Below are 23,513 nucleotides of genomic sequence, written 5' to 3' on the forward strand. Positions count from 1 at the left end.
CAGTGAATTATTTTGCTACCTTGACATCAGAGCCTTATACATCTGATTCATCTGTATGTCTCATACACTTAGTTCATAATTCTACTGCTTACTGAATATATCACTGATATTTTATCATTGTATTGGATGCTGTTACATGTATGCATGCCCTTCCTATATGTTTTATAGTTATCCCATTGCTTTGTAACTGTTTTGCGTGGGAGTCCAATTAAAATGGAATGGCTCCATTCAGATTTTTCTAGTTAACAAACCTACATGCCTAAATAAATAAATGACTGAATGCAGTAACCCTATTATTTCAGCAGTAAGTAGACTGACAAGTAAACAAGGGATATAGGGCCAACAGTAATCAAAGCTCCAGTGACCTTGCACAATATAAAGGGCCGTCAAGTACCCAGGCTAAGCCAAGGCAAAAAAGTAGCTTATAACAAACTCATACAAGCAGATACTTGCTAACTCCATTAATGAATACATGTGCAGCTGTTTACAAGGTCCGTCAACAAAAATGCTGATGTCTGTCTAGAGGAAGGATTAATGACATCAATAAAGTCCTTGTCAAGTTCATGACAGATAAGTAACAACAGTCCCACTGTGTATGAAACCTGATGGTGTGGAAAAAAAACATGACAATTACATTTGTCAAGGCTGTCCTCCACCAGTTAAAAGGATTGCTAATAACAGTGGTACACTTTCCTTTTCTAGCATATTTTCCATGTTAGGGATAAGTCTGCAATAATGTTATCAAGATGATATTGAAGGTTACAAAATTATGTAACAGGAAACACTTTATACTTGCAGATAATGAAAAGCTTAAACAATTATGCATAACGACACTGTACTAATTTCATTATAAATTAAATGTAGATGCATGAACTTTAACAAGCATTCCTTAAATTTCTTGGACTGGCTCAGTGGTGTAGATGCAGGACATCTTTCTGGTGATGAGCTTAAAGGAATGGATTGGAGCCTCTGGTAGGCCTGTCCAGTGCAGATAGCATAAAGCACATAATGTACAGCTCTCCAATCCTGGGAAATGGTTTGAGGACTCCAATGCCTTTGTGACCTCCGGTGGAGATCAGAAGCCTCACAGATCATCTCAGACTAAGACAGGGGGCTTTAATGACATCTTGATGTCATTACACTAACTGTTTCAACAGAGAGGGGAAATGACCATTGAATGCAAGTATGATGCCTCCCTGTTCCATAATTACAACTCCCTATGAGATTCCTCACTCCCTGGGGTAAAATATTAACTTACCACAAGGTCAATTTTCCAAGGAGTTGTAAAGCCCACCTAGTGAAATACCCCATTTAGGGGTATCCAGAAAGGAGCTGCTGATAGACCCAGGGGTGAGCAAGTATGAACATCGGCTAAAATAGCCTGAGACATCATGGAGTAAGATGTAAAGACCAAAACACAAACAAACAAAATATTTGACTAAGGTTCTAGAAGTGTATTTTTAGTTCTAATAGAAACTCAGAAAATACCAATTCACATTTGAAGAAGAATAATATGTTCACAAAGAACATGAGTATTGTAAGTTACATGGCAAATCGAAATCTCACAGCAAGCTTTCTGTCTTCACATAGTTTGGGCAAACACTAAACCACATGTCCATATTTACAGAATTGTGCAAGCAAAAACAACATAAATTAGGATAGTGAAGAAGTATATTTTAAGACACTAGAGTTTAGAAGATGCGGGGCAGTGGAATGGGAGATGCAAAGACCAAGAAGGAGGGTTTTTTTGTGTTCATAAGTTATAGGGCTTATATAGCTACCATATCCAGTACTTCATTAAAAAATAGCATTTTCATGAGAATGAGTCAGCATGGGAATACTTCAAAAAAGGGTTAATGATATAATTGTCATACTGAAATATGAATTGGACATCCATGGTGGTGCAGCGGTAGCATTGTTACCTCACAGCAAGAGGTTCTCCCATTCAGTTCTCAGCTGGAGTGCGGGGAGTGCCTTCTGTGTGGAGTCTGCATGTCCTCCCCATGGTTGGGTGGGTGTTCAAAAGACATGCATAATGGGCGTGCCTTTGTTGAAGGTTGAACGTCGAGCTGGCACCTCGGCATTCATGAAAAAAATCTACTGCCAATCATTAACAGACCGGAGTTCTGCTGTGGCAACCCCTAACCGGGAAAAGCTGAAAGACACAACAACAACAACTGCACCCTGTCAAACTTGCTGTATACTCCACAGAAGTCAGAAACTCATGAAAACCAAACATAAATATATATAAAAACCTGAACCTGGAGGAGGGGGTATAAACTGTGCTGTCTCCAAATCTAACATGTTTCTGGGCGAAGTATTTAGCACTAGATATGTGCACTGATGCCTTTGTCGTCGAGTATGCACCCTATTTTCAGTCAACAGAATAAGGATCATGGTTACAGGTAAGAAAAGTGCAGAAGTACTAATTATTATATAGAATTCCTCTTGATAGTTATATAACCTTGACATGCCAGATGTTATATGATCTATATATATATATATATATATAATGTAAAACATCTGTAAACTGTTATACTAATTTATTGAGTTGGCTCTAAAGCAAATATGAAAAGTTAACCTTGCCAAAATATTATGCCAAAAATTCTGAACAAGAACTTATTATTTGACAACTGCAATTAATAAAAAATTAATATTTAACAAAAGTGACATATTTCTGCTAAGTACATACAGTAGTTAAATATTAGAAATTTAATCACAGGAAAACTCAGTAAAAAAACATTCTAATGAAAAACAGTGCTGACTCACAATGTAGTGATACTAATGTACAAGTTCATTAAATGCCATAAAAACAAGAAATCAGAAAAACAGTGAAGCAGAAAGCATGACATGAGAAAATAGCAAAAAAGGGCAATTTGGCATTTTTATAAGGATGTTAATGAAAGCTTCACAAAGCTAACCAGATCATCATCACTACTTTGTGCAATATGCAGCCTAATGGGGCTTGCTAATAGCAATATTATTCAGACAAAGTGCTTCAGTGGCATATTTGACTGTGAGAAAGTCATGGAAGCATTAGAAAAACAAAATAACCACATAATAATCCTTTACCATCTAGTTATGCTAACCATTACAGAGATATGGCTTTCATGTCACACCTTGGATTACCATCATTACTAATAGGTGTGTCATATAAAACATAGGTACAACATGTATCATGTGTCATGCAAAGGACAGGTGTATAGGTGCCATGATTTGAGGTGCCCAAAATAAGACAGAGAACGTATGGCACTACTAAGGTGTATGTGCAGGAATGATGCAGCAAAAAAGGAGTGGCCAATGAAAATTGTATGGCATGGCCACAGACACAACAGTGTTTCAAAGCTGGCAAGGCTGTCGCTAGTTTAAGAATGGCTGCCTATTACAATATTTGCAGGTAGATCAAGGTATTAAATAATACTAAATACTTAAAGCAATACAGAGGCAATCCAGCTTTACTTAGTAACTCGCCTCTATCTCTGAGAATAATAAACGAAACTATATCATGTTGTAAAGTGTTGCATGAAAGGTTTCTAGAGTTTTGTCATAATTTTATTATGAGACTGAAAAAACTGTACTTACTTTAAAAATGCAACATTAACATTAGGAAATATGGTACCAACGATTTTACTAGCTGCTGCCCTGGTTCTGGTTAAGTGAATGTAGAATATTTTTAGTAAAGCTGTGTTCAGATATTAATCTCAAGCATTTACATGAATGCTTATGGACACAGTAAGTATCAGTCACAAACCCATGTATCTATAGTTCTACGTTGTTTCAAAGTCATCTGGAGAACAAGTTATTCTTATCAAAAGTGGCAATTTTGCAAGCTGGTGTCCTCTAAAAGAGACAACAGCTGTGGAATGCTTTGCATTAACAAGCAGGTGCTTAGCCTGAAAACATGGGGCAAAGGAAGATGCATTGCCTCATCATGCAGTGTTGATGCAAGCTGCTGAAGGTAAGGCCTTATAGACCACAAGAACATCAAAAAACAATTTTGCAGTAAGGTGGGGGGGGGTCCTGATTTTATTTCAATGTTAGTTGCTTGTTCCCCTAGCATTATGCTATCAAATGCATGTTCTTATTCCAAATCCCTCAGAAGACCTTCTATTTGTCACTCACTAGTTCATCACTACTCAAGATATCAAATCTGAAATATGGCTGGCATCCTGTAATGGTGGACAGACTTAGAGAAAAATGAAAAGCTGAATGTTGCATTGTCCTTTCTTTCTCATTCTTATCTGCGTTTGTGTGATTTCATAGTTGGTGTGTGTGTGAGTGTGTGTGTGTGTGTGTGTGTGTGTGTGTGTGTGTGTGTGTGTGTGTGTGTGTGTGTGTGTGCTATACAAGTTATTTTTGCACATATTTTATCACATGCTTAAATGGTGGCATTTTCCACCACTGATGTAGATGGACAAATTATGTAATGGTCAATGCTCATTACATCAACTGTTACACAATTCTACTTTTTTTTTCTTTTTTCGAATTTGTGCAAACTTGAAATTAGTATATTTAATTTTCTGGGATTAAAAACTGTTTTTAACATTTGTTGACTGGGAAAGTCCAACTAGGACAGAGCCTATTTTCAGCAGAGGCCTGGGGAGAAACACTCCAGATGCAAGTCTTTGGAATGTGGGAGGAAACTAGAGTACAAGGAGGAAACCCATGTGATCAGAGGGAGGACATTCAGATTCCACAGAGAAGGCACCCCAGTCGAGAAGTGAACCGGAGAAACCTCTTGCTATTAGGTGACAACATTAACCACTGTACTACTGCGCTGCCCAATCCACTGCAACACTGCACCGCCCAATTTTATTTTTCTGTTTTACTTTTTATAATTGCAAATGTAACCTATTGGTTTACACTTGTGATTACCTTTCTGTGACAATTTAGTGGCGATTAATGGAAATCATCAATTAGTTTTGTTTTTTTTATATTTCAATTAAACTCACCTGCAATTATTCAGTATAAACTCATATATAAAGATAGATAGAGATATAAATGTGTGTGTGTGTGTGTGTGTGTGTGTGTGTGTGTGTGTGTGTGTGTGTGTGTGTGTGTGTGTGTGTGTGTGTGTGTGTGTGTGTGTGTGTGTGTGTGTCTGTGTATGTATAGTTTTGGATTTGTGAGGACTTTCCCATGTTGAGGGGTACAGAGGCTACATAGTCAAGGTGTGCAATGAAAATGAAAATTGCTGTCATAACACCACACTATGTTTCTTCAGCTGGGAAATCAGGCAAAATAATATTGCACTATATGGGGCATGCTGATTATGCTCTGAAATTATGAAAAAGTCAACTTTATTATGTACCTCTCAAATTTCAAAGAGGTAGATAGCAATTTTGTAGTAAGTAAAACAAGAGTCAAGCTAAAGAAAATTAAAAAGCTTGAGAGAGTTAAGAAGGAGTATGAAGCTGACTCAATTTATAAGCTATTTGTAATGACTGTTAATACTGAGAATGCAGCAGCCAAAAAACATGAGTAGCAAATTCTAAGCACTAATTAGGTCAGAGATTTGGAAGATGAAAAAGTTTTTTGGGGTCTATATTAGAACATTGAAGTTTCACAACTTTGAATGTAATAATATTGACCCCTATTCAGCAAACAGTGAAAATAGCGAAGCTGCGGAACACCGAATTTCTTCCTAGGGAAGGAATTTGGTTGGCCATTCCTGTGGCTTCACTATGTTCAGCACTGTGGTGGAAAGTTACGGGTCAGGATCAGGTAAGTGTGCGATTGTGTGGACGTGAGGGTTAGGGCGTGGGGTAGGTGAGTTAGGGGGGCTAGGGCTGGGGTGGTAAGGTGTGGACTTGAGGGTTAGGACGGGGTAGGTGAGTTAGGGTTAGGGCGCGGGTGAGGTGAGTGTGTAACAGTGATGGACGTTAGGGTTAGGGTTAGGGTTAAGGTAAGTGGATAGCTAGTGGTGTGTATACAGTTTAGTGTAGGGTTAGATGTAGGATTTTAGGTGTATATGTGTGGACTGCTGTTTGTTTGGTGTGTTTGTGTTGTATGTATGTGTGTCGGAACAGCATATTTTTTCCCTGGGAAAAAAATTTGCTGTTCTGCATGTTCCATATTGTCAGCGTTCGCTGAATAGGGGTCGATATTAGAACATTCGACGTTTTAAAAAGTCGATGTTCTAGTATAGACCCGTTTTTTTCAGACACAACAGCAAGACCAAGAGCACACAAGTGTTCATCCAGGTTTGCTCTAAAGAGGCAACAGGATGGCCTGAATCTTGGAAGGAGCCATTCCCATAAAAGGTGGAGGTTTCTGCCACAAAACAAGAAATGCTCAGTGTTCAGGAGCATACCATAATCAGAACAGTAGTAGCAGACTCAGATAACTTACCAGAAACATTCTTACAATTACAGAAACATGAACTTCCATTACAATTCACAGAAAAGGAACCCCAACAACTAGAATCAGAGATGAAGATGGATTTAAAACACAGAAGCCAAACAACACAGGCAGTTATGGTCCAGTATAACAAAAAGTACTCCAACAAGGCAAATAAAAATAAAACTATGTATACCATATTTAATATGTAATGTAATAGTAAAGGCAGAGACCAGATGGATTATAGTTTTACGGGCATACAGATTTCCTGGGTTGAATGGCTGTATGCCCTTAAAGCCTTTATTGAGGAAACATGAATTGTTTCATTAATTGCCTGATTATTTGATTGATTGTGATATATATTGCTTGCATTTTGTTGTATTCTCTGTCTGATGAAGTGCTTGATACTAAGCACAAAAGCGCTTACCTTGTATTCAACAGTTCTTATTTCATTCAGCTGTGTGTGGTCCTTGGTATACATATTTTTATTTGCCGTGATGAAGATGGAGTTATTAAGTGTTTCTTTTTCTGGTGACCTCCAGGATGTACAAGATGGGAGACGGGACAAAGTTTGAATCAAAGGACCAATATGTTTTAAGGTAATTAATCTTTCAAAAAAGCCATTAACTGAGACTGAAATTATCTTATTAAAGTAGGTGCTGACATTTATCCCTAGTCTAGGCTGGTTTTCACTTTAATTTCATAAACAATGTTTGTGAGATGGACAGCTGCATTTTAATGTTCTTGCTTCAGCAGAACAACTAAGAACAAAGAACAACAGTCTTGCACTCCCAAGTAAACCCAGTAACTTTAATCCAGTCTTGCACTCTACTGTTGCCACATTTGAGGCACTATGTGAAAGGGAACTTAGATATGTCTTAAATCAGCCTGCATAAAAATGCTATTTAAATGTAAATCCTTTCCATAGAGACATTTTGAATAAACTTATGGCAGATTGCACTAGGTGCTTTATGAAAGTTGATAAGGGCAGTGCTTTATTAATAATGAACACTGAGAGCTATGTGCAAAAAATAGAGTTGATGCTGCCTGTGTTATTTGATGTTAGCTGTTTTAAACTAATACACATGAATAGCATTAACTGCCCATACATTGATGAGATGTTGCTGGAGTTGTTAAGCAAAGGTTTTCTTTCACAGGAAATGTTCAATGCGTGTTTTGTTTCAAAGCCAGTAATCCATGTATTTTTGGAATTTCCAAGCATATTAAATGAAATAGACCCTACTTTTAAGGCAATAGTGCCCACTGCAAGGTCAAAAATAGAAGCATTGGTCATTCTGGTAGAATCATTACCAAGGGTTTTGCATCCAGGAAGAAAGAGGTCATCATATCTCTCTACTCTTCCCTCATTAGGCCAATCATCGAGTATAACGCCCCATTTAGCATGTACCTCACTAGATGCATGCAACAGCTGGAAAGGCCACAAAAGTATCTCACGAAGAGGATCCTAGGCCTTAAACACATGTCCTACATGGACAGACTCAAAAAACTCCAACTATTCTCTGTCTCATATCGCCTACTTAGAGGCGATCTCTGCTTGACTTACAAAGCCATGTCAGTTAGAAATGCTACATCTAAAGAAATCCCAATCCCTTCACACCACACGCTACAGAGACCTCAACCTCATTACCACAATCAACAGAACATGCTGGAAGGACAGGTTCATAACCCAGAGACTGTCCATGCTACGGAATAGACTTCTCATATATGTCAAACAGAGCACCTCACCGGCCCTCTTCAAGAGAAATTTGATGAGTGGATTGGAAATAGAAAGTTCACCCCAGGGGTCACTCCAATGTTTCTACTTGATAGAGGCACTGGGAACTAATGTTGGGCGGTACGATGCCAGGGTACTTCTATGGGCTAGTCTTGAAAAGGCTCCAGGGCCATTAGCCTAGTACACACCTATGAAACTATGGACAAAAAGTTGAACCCCTTAATGAAACATGTACCTTCTTATATAAAAGATACATTTGATTTTGTTGACAAATTAAAAAAAAACATGCAGTTACAAAGGAAATGTGGTTAGTAACACTGGATGCGCAAGCTTTGTACGTATACCCCTCAACTGCCTAGATTTTCGCAGAATGTCCAGATTTTTGCCTCATATTTTTGGTTTGTTCCTCATAAAATGTGTGATTTTCTCACAAATCACTGGGATGATCTGAAGAATGAAGTTAATAAATATTGACATACATTTGAGTTTCAGACTTCAAATCCTTCAGAAAATGCATTTTAACACACACCCTGATATTCTATCAACGTTTTAAGTTTATAAGAGTAATATCTAAAATCTGTCTCTATTTTTGGGCCACTGTCCCCCCATTTTGGGCTTTGTCCAGATTTCTAGCACTAAAAGGTTGACGGGTATGGTACTCAAGTTATTCCACATGACATATAAATAGCATGTTAATTTCTTTTATTCAATAAAAATCTGAACTACCTGTTAATGAAGGGTTTTTAATGGCAAACTGCTTGAACTGATTCTTGAAAATAATTTTGTCTTTTTTAACAAAAATATTACAAACAGTTATCTGGTTTTGGCTATGGAGGGAGTTATAGCTCCCAGTTATGCATATCTTTTTATGGCCATATGGGAAAATTCTATTGTGTATCAGTCAGCTTTCAAGTAGTGCATTACTGGCTACTGGTGATATATTGATGATTTATTTATTTTGTGGTCAGGGAATTTACAGAAGCTGAGTGATTTTCTAAATTATGTAAATTGAAAAACTCAGTTTTCACAGCTTACATCACACTATTCAGGGGCGGCTCGTGCTATTGGACTGCAGAACTGCAGCCCCCCAGCCGTACAAAATGTAAAATAAACAGAAATAAAAAAAAAAAAAAAGAAAATAACAAAATAAAATGAATGGAGTCCTGGACCATCACACATGCTCACTCACAGCATTTCCCACTATCTGGACTGCTGGTGAACTAGTCTGGAGCATGTTCACAGAATCCAGTCTGTCTCACCAGCAGTCTGGATAGAGAAGACAACATGGAATTTCCAAATTTCCCAGTAGTCTATGCAGTTACAACTGCATAGACAGGAAGGGGATTGGACTGCAACATCTGCAGGCTGGTGCTCTCGCAGGAAGGAGCATCACAGCATGGAAGGGGAAGGACTTGCTGGCTGGATTGTACAGCTTGTTGTCGCAGGCTTTCTATATGGATGGATCGTCACAGGCTTTTAGCTGCTGCAAGAGACTTATGGAGGAGCTCAAATGGATGATTTCTGTTACTGGATTAACTGGTAAGGAGAGTGGTGTGTGTGTGTGTGTGTGTGTGTGTGTGTGTGTGTGTGTGTGTGTGTGTGTGTGTGTGTAATGTCCCATTTGCTACATGGTGGTGGGTAGAAAATAAGGCTTGAACCTTGTGTCCAAGTGGCAAGAGCCTAAATTCCCTACCCACCACTATTTGTAAAAAGATTTGCAGCCTTTTGCCTCATATTTGTTCTGTTCCTCATAAAATATATGGTTTCTGTATTTTTGTTTCTTGACACAGTTAGTAGTGCAGTGGTGCACTGGTAGCATTGTTGCCTGACACCTATAGGTTCTCTGGTTTGAGTCTTGGCTGGGATGCCTTCTGTGTGGAGTCTGTATGTCCTGTGTGGGTTTGCTCTGGTGTCCTCCTGTCTTACAAAGACATGTGTCTGGAGTGTTTCAGTATCTGTCTGGAGTGTTTCTCCCTGGGCCTCTGCTTTTGTTCCAAGTCAGACTTTCCTGGTTAACAAATGTTAAATAAAAATGAAAACCATTTGAATTTCAGTCTTCATATTCTTCAGAAAGTACATGGTAACACAAAACCTTTTATTCTAGCAATTTTCAAAGTTTATAAGATGGATATTTGAAACGTGTCCCTATTTTTGGGACTGGATTCCCCCATTATTGGCTTCATCCAGGTTTTTTGCTAACAGGTTGAGAGCTATGGTGAGAACTGAATTCACTGAATATGTTTGGGGGCTGTATTCCCCCATTATTGGCTTTGTTCAGGTGTTTTGTGCTAAGAGGTTGACAGCTATGGTGAGAACTGAATTCACTAAATGGTAGCCATTTAAGTTTCAGTCTTCCTGTCTTTCATAAAACAGATGATTTGGTGTAGTGTTATTTTGCTCTGACTGCTTTGCACAGGGTCCTGGGTTCAATACTTGGCAATGAAATGTATGGTGGTAGTATAGCATTTTATTCTAGCAACTTTTCAACATTGTACATGCAATGTTTAAAACGTGTTACTGGTTTTTGGGCTTTTGTCCTCCCCCCCCCAATAAATTTTGGCTTTTTCCAGATTTCTTGAGCTGCAAAGTTCAGAGATACAGCTGAGTGTCAAGAAGATTTTACAAGAAGCTGAGAGCTGCAGGGGAACAAACGTTTAGTGCTGCTTATGCTGAGTCTGCTTGCATTGTTAATAGCACAACAGGTAGTGTACTTGGCTTTGCTTCAAAGGGCTGTGGGTTCTACTCCCACAGTAGGTAGATACATTGATGATACTATACTGTGTTGTAAAGGTGGTGGATGCTGCAGTCCTTTTTGGTGAAGATACCTAGTAACTATGAACCTGTTATCAGTTTGCCATCCGTTCCCTATTGCAATATTACTAGCTTATCATTTTTAATGCAACATAGGTAATTTATTCCTCAAGGGCAACAGACACTCTTTTTGTAGATGAAACAATGAAATACAAAGTTGTCTGCTAGCAGCAACCTCTTCATTAGTTACAGATTTTTTTAATGTGGAATTATTTAGATGACTTTTACTTCTTCAGAGATTGTGCACATTTACTGATAATGGTGGGTTGTAGAAGTCTGAGTAGACTTTTATGATGGAAATGTTCTGAACTGGGCAGTTTTGTCATTACTGGTGATGGCATTTTGTTTCATTGTTTACTGGAAAAATATTCTGAATTGGGCAGTGTTGTCATTATTGGTGCATGCGTTTTGTTTCATTATTTACTGGAAAATTGTTCAAAACAATAAATTTAAAACACCCTCTATCAACTATACTGTATTGTACAAGGAATATAATTTAGTACAATCAGGAAGGTGTATCAAAGAGCACATGTATGTTTCATGTACAAGGGGCCTATGATTTGAAAACAGCCCAAAGTTAATCTTTATCTGCCACTGGCAAAATGTATTTTCTTTGAATGTGGGTTTTAATGCTGTTTCAATGAATGTGAGTTTCAAGGGCAGAGAAGTTTTTAATGCTAAGTCTGTTTTCATTGTGAGACTGCATTGCTTTGTGTAGCAGATGTCTTAGTGTTTGTGCTGTAAAATGCAAAATACAACTTTCAAATGAAGTCCAAATCATCATAGAAGTAAAGCAGTATACACATGAGTGTTTATGGTAAATGGGGTTAAATAGCCAAGTAATGGTTCATTGGAATGGCTGCAGGGGGGAGGCTCCATTCGACCATGATTTTGTGAGGGGGAAGGGTGGCAAGCTCAGACAGCCCCGGCTGAACTATACCTCCCAACTATCCAGATTTTCACAGAATTAATAGATTTTTGCTTCTTATTTTTGGTTTGTTCCTTATAAAATTTGTGGTTTTCTGGCAAATCGTTTAGGAATTAATTCAATAAATAATGACAGACACTGAGTTTCAGACTTCATAACCTTCAGAAAAATGCATGCTAAAGTAAGACCTGTTATTCTATCAACTGTTTCAGTTTATACAAGAGCAATTTTTAATACTGTTTATATGTTCCCCCAATATATTTGGTCTTGTCCAGATTTATTGCATTAACAGGTTGAGAGGTACATGCAAATAAATAGGTTTATAGAATTAGGTATAGCCAAACCTTTCAAATGTCCCCAATTTTGGCTCAAAATGTTCACTTCCCCTAATAATCCCCCCACAAAATAGCAGTTTTGGAAGAAAACATGGAGGGTTTACAATTAAATAACTGTACTAATCAGAGTTATAGATTACTTTTATTTCAGAAATGCATGTAGATTCTTTTGTCAGCTGCTCAAGTTAGCAATACTAATATTAAAAATGTGTCCCTTCTTTGATAGGTTCCCAGCTGTTTTATATTTTATCTTCACATTTTTGGTCCATTTTTCATAAAATTGTGTTTTTTTTGGCAAATTAGTGGCAAATCATTAAAGACTGAAGTTAGAAAATAATGACAGACATTTGAGTTTCAGATTTCATACCCTTTAGAAAATTCATACTAATGCCAGACATACTATTCTATTATCTTTCTAAGTTTATAAGAGCAATATTTAAAAATTGTCCTTATTTTTGGGCCTTTGCCCAACTTCTGTGTATGGCTTTGTCCAGATTTCTTGCTCTGAGGTTGAGAGGTATGACAAATGTGTCAGAGCTATCACAGTCAGCCAGAGACATTTCAAATTGTGACATACTTGTTGCACCCCACTCCCCCATGTAGTGACTCTGGATGTGACCAAGCAAGGCAAGGAGCAGTTATGCAGTGTAAATGTGTAGAGTATCCCCCCATCCAAGGTAGACACAAGTACTACAGTGGCTTTTCATCTGTCCTTAATTTTGCAGAATGGTCTGGTTTCTGTCATATTTTTGTACTGTTTATTTATGCTTATTATTACTCAGAAAGTGCCTGTTGCTCTGTGTTTAAGTAGCAATGCTTTAATGACCATCAGGTGAGCTTGGCTGAGATCGTAAGATGCAAGTAAGCTTTAATAAGCATACTGTTAAAGAATTGCCAACATTGAAAGCCTTTCTGTTGTTGTCATGCAGAGAAAACTTACATAACTAGATAATGTATAAGCTTGGGTATTGAAATGCATATGACAGTATTTGTAATAAAGGACAGGATTACATTATTTTAAGAAGCTCATTACACTTGTGGGAGAATTCCAGTCATCTCTGCAGGCTTTACCTGTAAACTAAACAGAATGTCAATCTATCATGTGTGGTCCATAACCTGTACAGTAATCATTTAAGCAATGCATCTTGAGCTTGTTTCTTGTTTGCTTTTCATTTTTTACTTTGATCATGTTTTCCCCAATGAAACAAGTTGATAGTTATCAGGCAGCAGGTCTTTTTTGGATAAGAAACATTTTTACAAGTGGGGGTATCACAGAGATTGCTACTTTCAGCATATTACTTGGTATTTAATAAAGCTAAATATAAATTATAATTAGAACTGCAGTGCAAGGAGAAGTGGTTTGAGTTGAGTGCTGCTTGTTTTTCTTATACTTGATTTTGACTGGCATTACAGTAATGTATTTAAAAAGTAATTTATTTTTTCATGCCTCAGAACCTTTTTGTTTCCATCTAGATATTAAGTAAGCTGTCATGCAGTCAATGCATTGAAATATTTTTTTTTCTTCTACACTTCATTTTGTCTTGATTGGACTCTCATAATGATGGTTTGGCACCCAGGGCAGTGTATTTAATTAAAGTTAGTTTTTGTGGTTTTGAGCATAGCTCCTCGCCTTTCTAGTTGGCCGCACCCCTTCCCATTGACCCCACCCATTCAGCTGTCTCCTGCAGCCCCACTTTGATTTTAAGTCACCAGCCGCCACTGACACTATTCACATGACGTGGTCCTGTTTTTGAACATAGACATTTTCAAGAGACTTGACACAGGAAGCTTAGGTACAAGGATTTGCAAAAAGCAAGCCAGTGGGAATTCTTATGTTCAGCAGCACACAAACAAAGGGTCTAAAACTGAACATAGTTAGAAGTCAGAGGATTAGGGTCTCTAAGCTTGCCTGTGAAGAAACAGATTTTGATCAAAAGATGAGAGAAGTTAAACACATGTTTACACCGAGAGGTTGCTGTGAAGTGAAATTTAATGAAATTGTGTAGCAACTGAAAAAAGAGGGGACAGGGAAATTCAGACCCATATTAGGGGGTGAAGTTGAATGGGAACCAACTTGTCAATATTTAATTTCTGATGGACATAAGTCAGAACCCTGGGGGTGGGGATACATTTTAGTGTGGATAGCTTCACTATTAAAAGCATTTATAAGAAACAATTGGAAGATTCTAAAAAGTAATGAAACCATCTCTGTGGCTGTGGGTGAGAACCCGCACTTTTATAACATCAAGGGTAACAACTTAAAAAGTTTATTAGAAAGGAATAAGCACAGTGGGAGAGAAAGAATCACAAAGAAAAAGAAGAGAATGTATACCTATGATTTTTGGGTCACCTGCAGGTTCATTGCTATTACTTCATATTATTGTGATGAGAAAACAGGGAAAGCATATTGCTAAAGAACATTTCAATTGTGATAGTAAGAATGTTATTTATGTTGCTGCATCATATCTCTCAACCTCTTACAGCAAGAAATCTGGATAAAGCCATAAATGGAAGTGGGACAAAGGCCTAAAAATAGGGACACTTTTTAAATATTGCTCTTAAAAACTTGATAGAATAACAGGTTGTGCATTAGCATGAATTTTCTGAAGGGTATGAAGTCTGAAACTCAAATGCCCATCATTATTTTCTAACTTCAATCTTTAATGATTTGCCACTAATTTGCCAGAAAAAACACAATTTTATGAAAAATTGACCAAAAATATAAGGCAGAAATCTGGACATTCTGAGAAAATCTATACAATTGAGAGGTATGTGCTGCATGAATGCATCACCTTTAATGCTTTTAATGTTGGTAAAACTGGCAGGAAACTTCAGTAAAGGATACAAAACGATCTATATGCTCTAAAAGTTAAGATAATTACAGTGTATTATATAAACGTTTTGCATTATGTATAAATTTTAAGAAATGTTCTGTTTTATGCACTGGAGAGTGTAAGTATTTATTTATTTATTTATTTTATTTTAGATTTGTTTTCCCGGGGGGGGGGGGTCCGACTGGACAGAGCTGTCCGTTTTCACTGGAGGGCCAGGGAGAAAAGCTCCCGAACAATTGCTAACATACTATACATAAGATATTTACATAAGCATAGTGGTTTAGATATACAATTAAAAGTATTGCAGGTAGTAACATGTGATAGTTGTTCATACAGTATGTTTAGTAGAGATAATCTTGAAGATGTACTGAAGATAAGACTAGAAAGGAAAAACTAAAATAGTTGTATCTCATTCACCTTGAGGCACTGAAGGCTATATAGTAAAGATGTGCAGTGAAAATGAAGATGGCTGTCATAACACCACACTGTGCTTCTTCAGATGGACAATCAAGTAAAATTATATTGTAGTACATGGAGCATGTTGGTTATGCTCTGAAATTACTAAAAAGCAACTTGTTATGTACCTCTCAGACGTCAAAGAGATGCATAGCAGTTATGAGGTAAATGCAGTGCTCTAATTATGATCCAGATTGGGGGACAGGGCAACCTTGTTCTGCACTAGTCTATGGATCTCTTCAATTACAGTGTAATTTCAGAAAAAAGAAAATTTTGTTAAGCACTCTTAAGGCTGCTAAGATTGGGTCATCCACTAGGAGAGACAACATAACAGAAATAAAACTGAGAGAGTAATCTTCATGCCGTGATGGTTGAGCCAAATTAAGTTGATAATCTTGTTTAAATATTCATTTAAAAACTCAGTATAACTGGAAATTATATTAAAATAATAATCTCTAAAGGGAAAAATGTTGCAAAAGGAGTCAGAGAAACAGTCATTTATTCCGTGGCAGATGAGTGCTTAAATGAAGGTTGAGATAAAGATGGTGCTTATATGTGCGTTTAATATTCGGTTAATACCATATTGTCGTTAATAGATTAGAAAGAAGTCTTGTACATACATTCATTTGAAACTTTTGAAAAACAAGGTCCATATGTGAGAAAAAAGAGAGGGGCTGTTTGATTGGTCGTGCCAGTGAAATGTAGATGGGATTGAAAGATGCATGAAAGATGCACTGGAACTGTGTATGGCCTGTTATGGGTATGTGGCACCCAAAAGCTTAAGGCTGATTATTCGGATAACGAGGGAGTTGTCTGATTGGGTGATAATTTTGCGTGAAACTCAGTTGTGCACTGAGAGGTGTTACTATAGTTTCCCTGATTAGCTTTCAATAGAATAAGCCCCTTTGTTAATCCTAGAGCAAAATGTAGTTAAACTAGCCCACTCCTCTGTAGTAGTTATAGTAAAAACCTGCCATAATAGATGGTCAGTTTCCAACCATTTCTCCAGCCAGCCTGATTTACATTGATATCCTGAGGTAATGTAGTAATTGCCTCATGTATACTGACACCCACTTACTCCTAAAAATACGTGAGAGATGTAATTACATTATGAATTTGGAATAAATTTTCTCACCTAACAACAAATCAGAGATCAAACAGGTTGTCAGCACACACACATCACCTCTCATACAAAACAAGGTCACAACACATAAACCCACATAATCAGAGGTACTCAATTGAAGCCTACCATAATATCAGAGACCCTGCAAGCACAAACCACCTGCACACACTGCAAAGTAAATAGAATCCATTACACATAACAACACACACACCAGTGTCTCAGCAAATAAGCCTGTAAGGCAAAACAACTCAAAATTAAATGTCCTGGTCATAGGTGACTCCACAGTGAGACACACAGATGCCCCCCTCACCATCCTGGACAAAGAGAAGGTCATGGTCAGCTGCCTCTCAGGTGCCAGGATCTGACAAATCACACATGCATTCAAGTCACTCAACAAATACCGTTATGACTCTGTCATAGTGCATGTTAGGGTGAATGACTTGAGACGTACCTCTCTGGACTATATGAAGAGAGACATGGCTGAACTCTCAGATTATGTGTCCTAGGCAGGTATGTCCCTATAACTAAGCAGCATTCTACCTTCACCCAGGATGATGTCATAATATAGACAAAAAATGATTGACTTTAACAATTAGCTTAGCTTCTGGTGTCAGTCCAGGGGTATCCAGTATCTGTCAGCCTGGGAAGACATGGCTGACAGACCACACTGCTTTCCCAGAGATGGTCTTCACCTACCTGTCTCCGCTAGGCTTTTGGATACTGACAAAGGTACTTGCCTACCCCATAGTGCCTTTTTTAAGCAATATCAAAACAACTAAATTTCTGATGTAAAAAAATCCACTCAAGACAAACTCAGGGTTATGCTGCTTAGTGATAGGAGCTTAAACAAGAAACTGCACTCCTTGGAAGCACGCTTAAACTTGGAAGATGCTGACATCTGTGTAGTCACTGAGACATGGTTCAAGGCCCCAGAGAGCACTCTGGCCATGCAAGGTTACAATACCTTCCACGTGTTCAGACTCCAAAACTAGTGTGAACAAATCAAAGGAGGAGGTGTATCCATCTTCATTAAAGCCAAATGCAACTTGAGACTGGTTAACCAGTATGACTTTCTTGAGCTACTCCAGTTTCAACTAACTATAGGTAAAGCACCCTACCACATCATTGCTAGCTACAGGTCCCCACCATAAACTCAGAGAAGCACACAGCCTACCTGGACTTACTAGAATCACTCACTATACAGCCAAACACTTTGGTCATGGGAGATTTTAACTATCCTTCCATCATTTGGGTGACATACATGAGCACAAACATGCTCACCCTGAGGTTTCAAATGCCCTAAAACAGCTAGTCTACACCCCCACAAGGGGCTCAAATGTCCTAGACTTAGTACTCACCAACATAGGGGGGGATCACTGCACTACCCCCTGTGTGTTGCCCTCCCTGATAAGGCCAGACCATAATTCTGTCTCATTTGAAGTAACAATCAGAGCTGACACTCCCAAAGGAGCAAAACAACTAAAAAATGTCTCAAAGGCAAATTGCAGCCTACTAGGCAATAATATAAAAACTTCAAACAACCTGCTAACGCAGCCAACAATGACTGCTATGCAGAGAAGTACACAAATGTCCTGTGTAACCACCTAAACAACTGTATAGACTTAGCTGTACCTGACTGGATCAAAACCAAGTCCTCCTGAAAAAAACAGGCAACCCTGGTGGACCTCAAGTTTAAACAGGTTATATAACAAAAGGAAGAAACTGATGTCTAAGAACAAGAGGGAAGTTACTCAGCAGAAGAAGAATACCTTCCACAGCTTGAACAAGCAAATCAGATATCTTGTGACGTCCTCTAAAGCAAGTTCTGAAGCTAAATTAGCATCCCTAGCTAATGATAATCATAAGACATTCTTTAGCTACGTCCAAAATCTAAAACGGAATGCCCAGCTATGTGCCAAACTTATAGTGGACAGTACCTCTCATAATGAACCTAAGGAAATTGTCAACCTGCTACCTGACATATTTGGTATAAACTTCACCCCCATCCCCATCAGCCATACCCCAAACCATAGCTGACACCAGCTAGTATCTCTGAAGAACAGGTCATATCCATGCTCTCTAAGGCCAAAAGCATGGCCTCTATGGGACCAGATAACATCATAGGCTGCAGACTAAGCAATCTAAAACAAGACCTAGCAGAATCACCTGGCACTCTCTTTAACCTCAGCCTGAACACTGGCTTTGATCCAGCAGAGTGGAGAACAGCAACAGTAATCCCCTTGCACAAAGGGGGTCCATCAACCCACCCTGGGAACTATAGACCCATAAGCCTAACCAGCCTTATCTGCAAGTCATGGAAAGAAGGTAATCCAATGACCAGAAAGGACAGGACAACCACCTTAGTAAAACATGATTTATTGTAGAAAAATGTTGAACGCTTTCTTCCCCACTAAAGGGACTTCCTCAAAACAATCATGGAAAGAAAGTCATGGAAAGAATCATCATGGACCTTATCAACAAGGACATGGGTGACCTTCAGACTTTGACCCAACCCTGTTTGATTTTGTTAAGGGCAGATCATGCTTACTGAACCTGATGGACTTCTTTGAGAATGTCAGCAAAGCCCTGAATGGAGGTAAAGCAGTATATATTGCCTATCTTGACTTAGCCACTGCTTTTTTTACAATCCCCCACTCAGGTATCATTGAGAAACTCTCCCAGCTGGGGATTATAGCTATATGGCATGGCTATAATTTGGCTCCTAGAAAACAACAAAGTGTAAAGACTTCTCATCTTCTCTTTGTTGATGATTTAAAACTGTATAGCTCATCAGATGAAGAACTGAAAGCACAACTGCAAGTAGACAAAACTTTTTCAAATGATATAAGAATGGCATTTGGTCTTGATAAATGTGCAAAAGCAACATTTAAAGCAGGAAAACTGCAGCACCAAGAAAACATCAGTTTGGTACAAGAATGTAATATAAAAGAACTTGAGCAAGAGGGAGTGTTTAAATATTTGGGAATTGATGAAGGATCAACAATAAAACATGAACAAATGTGAATAAAACTTAGTAAGGAATATTTTACAAGACTTAAATCAATCCTGAAAACAGCGTTGACATCTAGGAACAAAATTAAAGCTATAAACCAATTTGCGCTTCCTGTCCTAACTTACAATTTTGGATTGATTGACTGGCCCCAAAACCTGTTGGATAGATTAGGTAAGAAACCAAGAAGGATGCTTGATGCTCATCAAATGATTTATAAAAATCAGTGCAGACCAAGATTATATATTCCCTATTCCCAAGGAGGTATGGGTACAGATCTGCAGTTGTGGAAATACACACATATCTGCTGACCTCACAAGACCCAAACAGAGAAAGTTTTGAAACATGAGGAGACCAAATCTAAGATGACTTCCCTTCTCAGTCTAGCAGAAGCATATTGGGGTCAAGCAGGAATGGAAATCAAACCAGAAGTAGATAAAAATCAGACAGCAACTGGATGTGCCAAAAAACAAAAGAAATAATATAAGGTGAAGGATCAGATGAGAAGGCAAGAAATGTGGAAAATGCATAAATATAGTTGCAAGTACAGAAAACTCCTGGAATAGCCTCATGTTGATCAGGGTCAAATGCAGGAATGGTTAAGGAGAGGCAAATTCAAATCAAAAGATGAAAGGTCAACATTGGAGGCCCAAGATAATGGGCTACATACACATTGGTTTACAGTGTCTATTGAACATGTGGGAGAAACAGACAAATATATTTTTTGTAAAACAGAAGTGGAAGCATTTGTACACCTTGTTTCTGGTTGTCACATACTAATGGCAGAAGGATTATATACTGAAAGGCATAATAATGTGGCTAGACTGTTGCACTGGGGATTGTGTAAACATTATGATACTGAAGTAGCTCAAAAACACTGGAAACATGAGCCGCAAAGCATCATAGAAAATGATGAGGTCTACATCACATGGGATCACCTATTACTAACGGTTCAAAAGATAGATGTGAGAAAACCAGATATAGTGATCCATGAAAAGAAAACAAAAGTAGCATTCATCATTGAAATCCCCAGTGATACAGTGTCTTGTGTACAGAGACACAAAGTCATAAAATATCAAGATTTGCAGGCAGAAATGAAAGCAACGTTGAAGAGAGATACCCAGACAGTTCCAATAGGAGTAGGAGCAATGGGTCTTATTAAAAAGACTCTACAATCGTATTTAAATATGTTACCAATGCATGTAACTCCATATGAATTGCAGAAGGAATCATTACTGGGCACGTTGCAGGTGAGCACTTCTGGCTTGACATCAAAGACTGAAACAATACTAATTTCATGAACTTTAATCGTACTTTGACTTAGGAATGGGGTCCATTCCTGTCATGGTATTAGAAATCCAAAAGATTTGGAGAAATTAAAAAAAGCTGGGATTAACCCATATGTCACTAGATGGGTAGGCAACTGGCTCATCAACTGAACACATAGGTTCATAGGTTCATAGGTTGGTACTAGGCTATTGGCCCTAGGGCCTATACAAGCCTAGCCATAACAATTCCCTGGATATTTCTTCCCACAATATTTACTTCACTTGACCCCTGTCTAGCAGGGCGATTGACATGATCCCCGGGGTGAATTTCCTATCTCCCATCCAGTCATCAAGGTTCCTTTTGAAGAGGGCCAAGGAGGTGCTCTGCTTGACATGTATGGGCAGTCTATTCCAGAGTCTGGGGAGTCTCTGGGTCAGGAACCTATCCCTCCAGCATGTTGTGTTCATTGTGATGACAAGGTTTAGATCCCTGGAGTGTGTGGCTCTGAGGGATTGGGATTTCTTTAAGTGGAGCATGTCCAACAGCTCAGGGTTTCACATGGCCCTGTATGTTAAGCATAGATCGCCTCTGAGTAGCAGATATGCCACAGAGTATGGCTGTAGTTTTTTAGATGGTCAGCATATGGCACCTGCTTTAGGCCTGTGATTCTTTTAGTGAGGTATTTCTGTGGCCTTTCCAGCTGTTGCAGATGTCTTATGAGGTATATACCAAATGGGGCGTTATACTATATAATGGGTCTAATGAGGGATGAGTACAGTGGGACAATGACCTCCTTTTTCTGAATGAAAAGCCCTTAGTGATGAGGTGTGCCACATAGAAGGATTGCCTGACTGTTGTGGTGATGTGGTTATCGAAGGTGAGACCACTGTCCACCTGTGTCCCTAAGTCTCTCATCACACTTTCAGTGATTAGCGTACTGCCACCTATGTGGTAATTAATGGGTACATGTTTTTTCCCAAAGGGGATAACTATACATTTCTTGGTATTAAGCTTGAGCCCATGGTTCTGGCACCAAACATCTGTTTCTGTAAGGAATTTTTGTAGAATATCCACATCATTTGAGGATTCATTAATGGCTCCCAGTTTGCAGTCATCTGCGAACTTTGTTAGCCAGAGTCCATTAGTGTTGGCCTGTACTTCAGAGAAGTAGATGCCAAACAAGAGCAGTCCCAGGACTGAGCCCTGAGGTACTCCACTTGTCACTTGTCTGGAGCTGGATTTGAAGTCGGCTACTTTTACAGTGTGGGTTCTGTCAGTAAGCCAGTTGGAAATCCATCAAGTGACATAGGGATTTATGCCCAGCTTAGTAAGTTTATCTATGATTCCAGAGTGCGGGATGGTATCGAAGGCCTTGGCGAGATCCAGATTGGCTATGTGGACCACCTTACTCTCATCCACAGCTCTGGAAACTGATTTGAAGAAGTCAATCAAGTTCATGAGACAAGATCGGCCCTTCCTGAACCCAAACTGGGTGGGGTCCAGTGTTGCCAATGTCTTTGTCTATAAGTTCCATAATAATGCGTTCCATATCCTTGCAGATCAGGCTCATCAGACTGATGGGATGGTAGTTCCCAGGGTCCAAGGTGGATCCCCCCTTGTGGAGTGGGATAACTGTAGCTGTGCACCACTCAGTGGGAACAAAGCCTGAGTTGAGGCTATGATTAAACATGACACTTAGGTGAGGTTCCAGTTCATTTTGGAGTTCATGTAGTACACAGTCCGGGATGTCAGATGTCATCTGGTCTCATGGACTGTGGCAGTTTAGAGGCCACAGTTAAATAACAGTTCCAGGGGACTTGATAGATCATGTTTAATACTATTTAGAAGGCATCCTGAGATACTGTCAAGGCCCATTGATGCAGTGTTCTTGGCCTTAGAGATAGTAAGGACCTGTTATTTAGTGATGGTAGTTGAGTTATATTTGATGATATTTGCTGAGGAAAGGCTGAGGGGGGAGAGAGGTAAAGTTGAATTTGAATTGTCAGCCAGTATGTTTGCTATATCTTCTAGCTCAGTATAGCTGGCTCCATTAACAATGATCTCTGCACACAACTGTGCATTGCCTTTGAGGTTGCAGACATAGCTATAGAATGTCCTGTGGCTGTCCTTGACCTTGGAGGCCAAATTTACCCCAGATTCGGCTTTGGTAGACTTACTTGTCCTCTGAGTTGTTTGTTCAGCTTGATGAGTGCTTTTACCCTGCTAGGAGTTGCACCTCCTAATTCCTGACATGATTTTGTTCCTTCTGTTATGCAGTCTACTGATGGTGTGATTCCACCTGGGTGACTTGTTTTCTGAGTTAGTTTTATGCTTCTTCCTGGTGGGTACAGTTGCCTCTATGCAGCTATTAACATGCTTGTACAGGGTTTCTGTGAACAGTTCCATGTAGGCAGCAGAGTTCTCAGGGTTTATGGGGGCTTAAAACTTTGCCACATTATCACATAGAGTAGTTCTGAATATTCCAGGGTTAGCTGGGGTTCCAGGTTTTATTTTTTCCTCAAAGAAGATCATTTTGTGGTCTGACCTTACCAGAGAATATATTTCACTAGGGGCTGTGCACCACTGCTACATATTAGTGAGGAAAAGATCCAGTATGTTTACACCCCTGGTCAGTGTACTGACAATCTGGACAAGGGATTTTGTGTTTACAAA

The sequence above is a fragment of the Protopterus annectens genome, chromosome 2.part0 (genome assembly GCF_019279795.1).
Source record: "Protopterus annectens isolate FY-2018-M chromosome 2.part0, PAN1.0, whole genome shotgun sequence".
NCBI classification, from domain to species: domain Eukaryota; kingdom Metazoa; phylum Chordata; order Ceratodontiformes; family Protopteridae; genus Protopterus; species Protopterus annectens.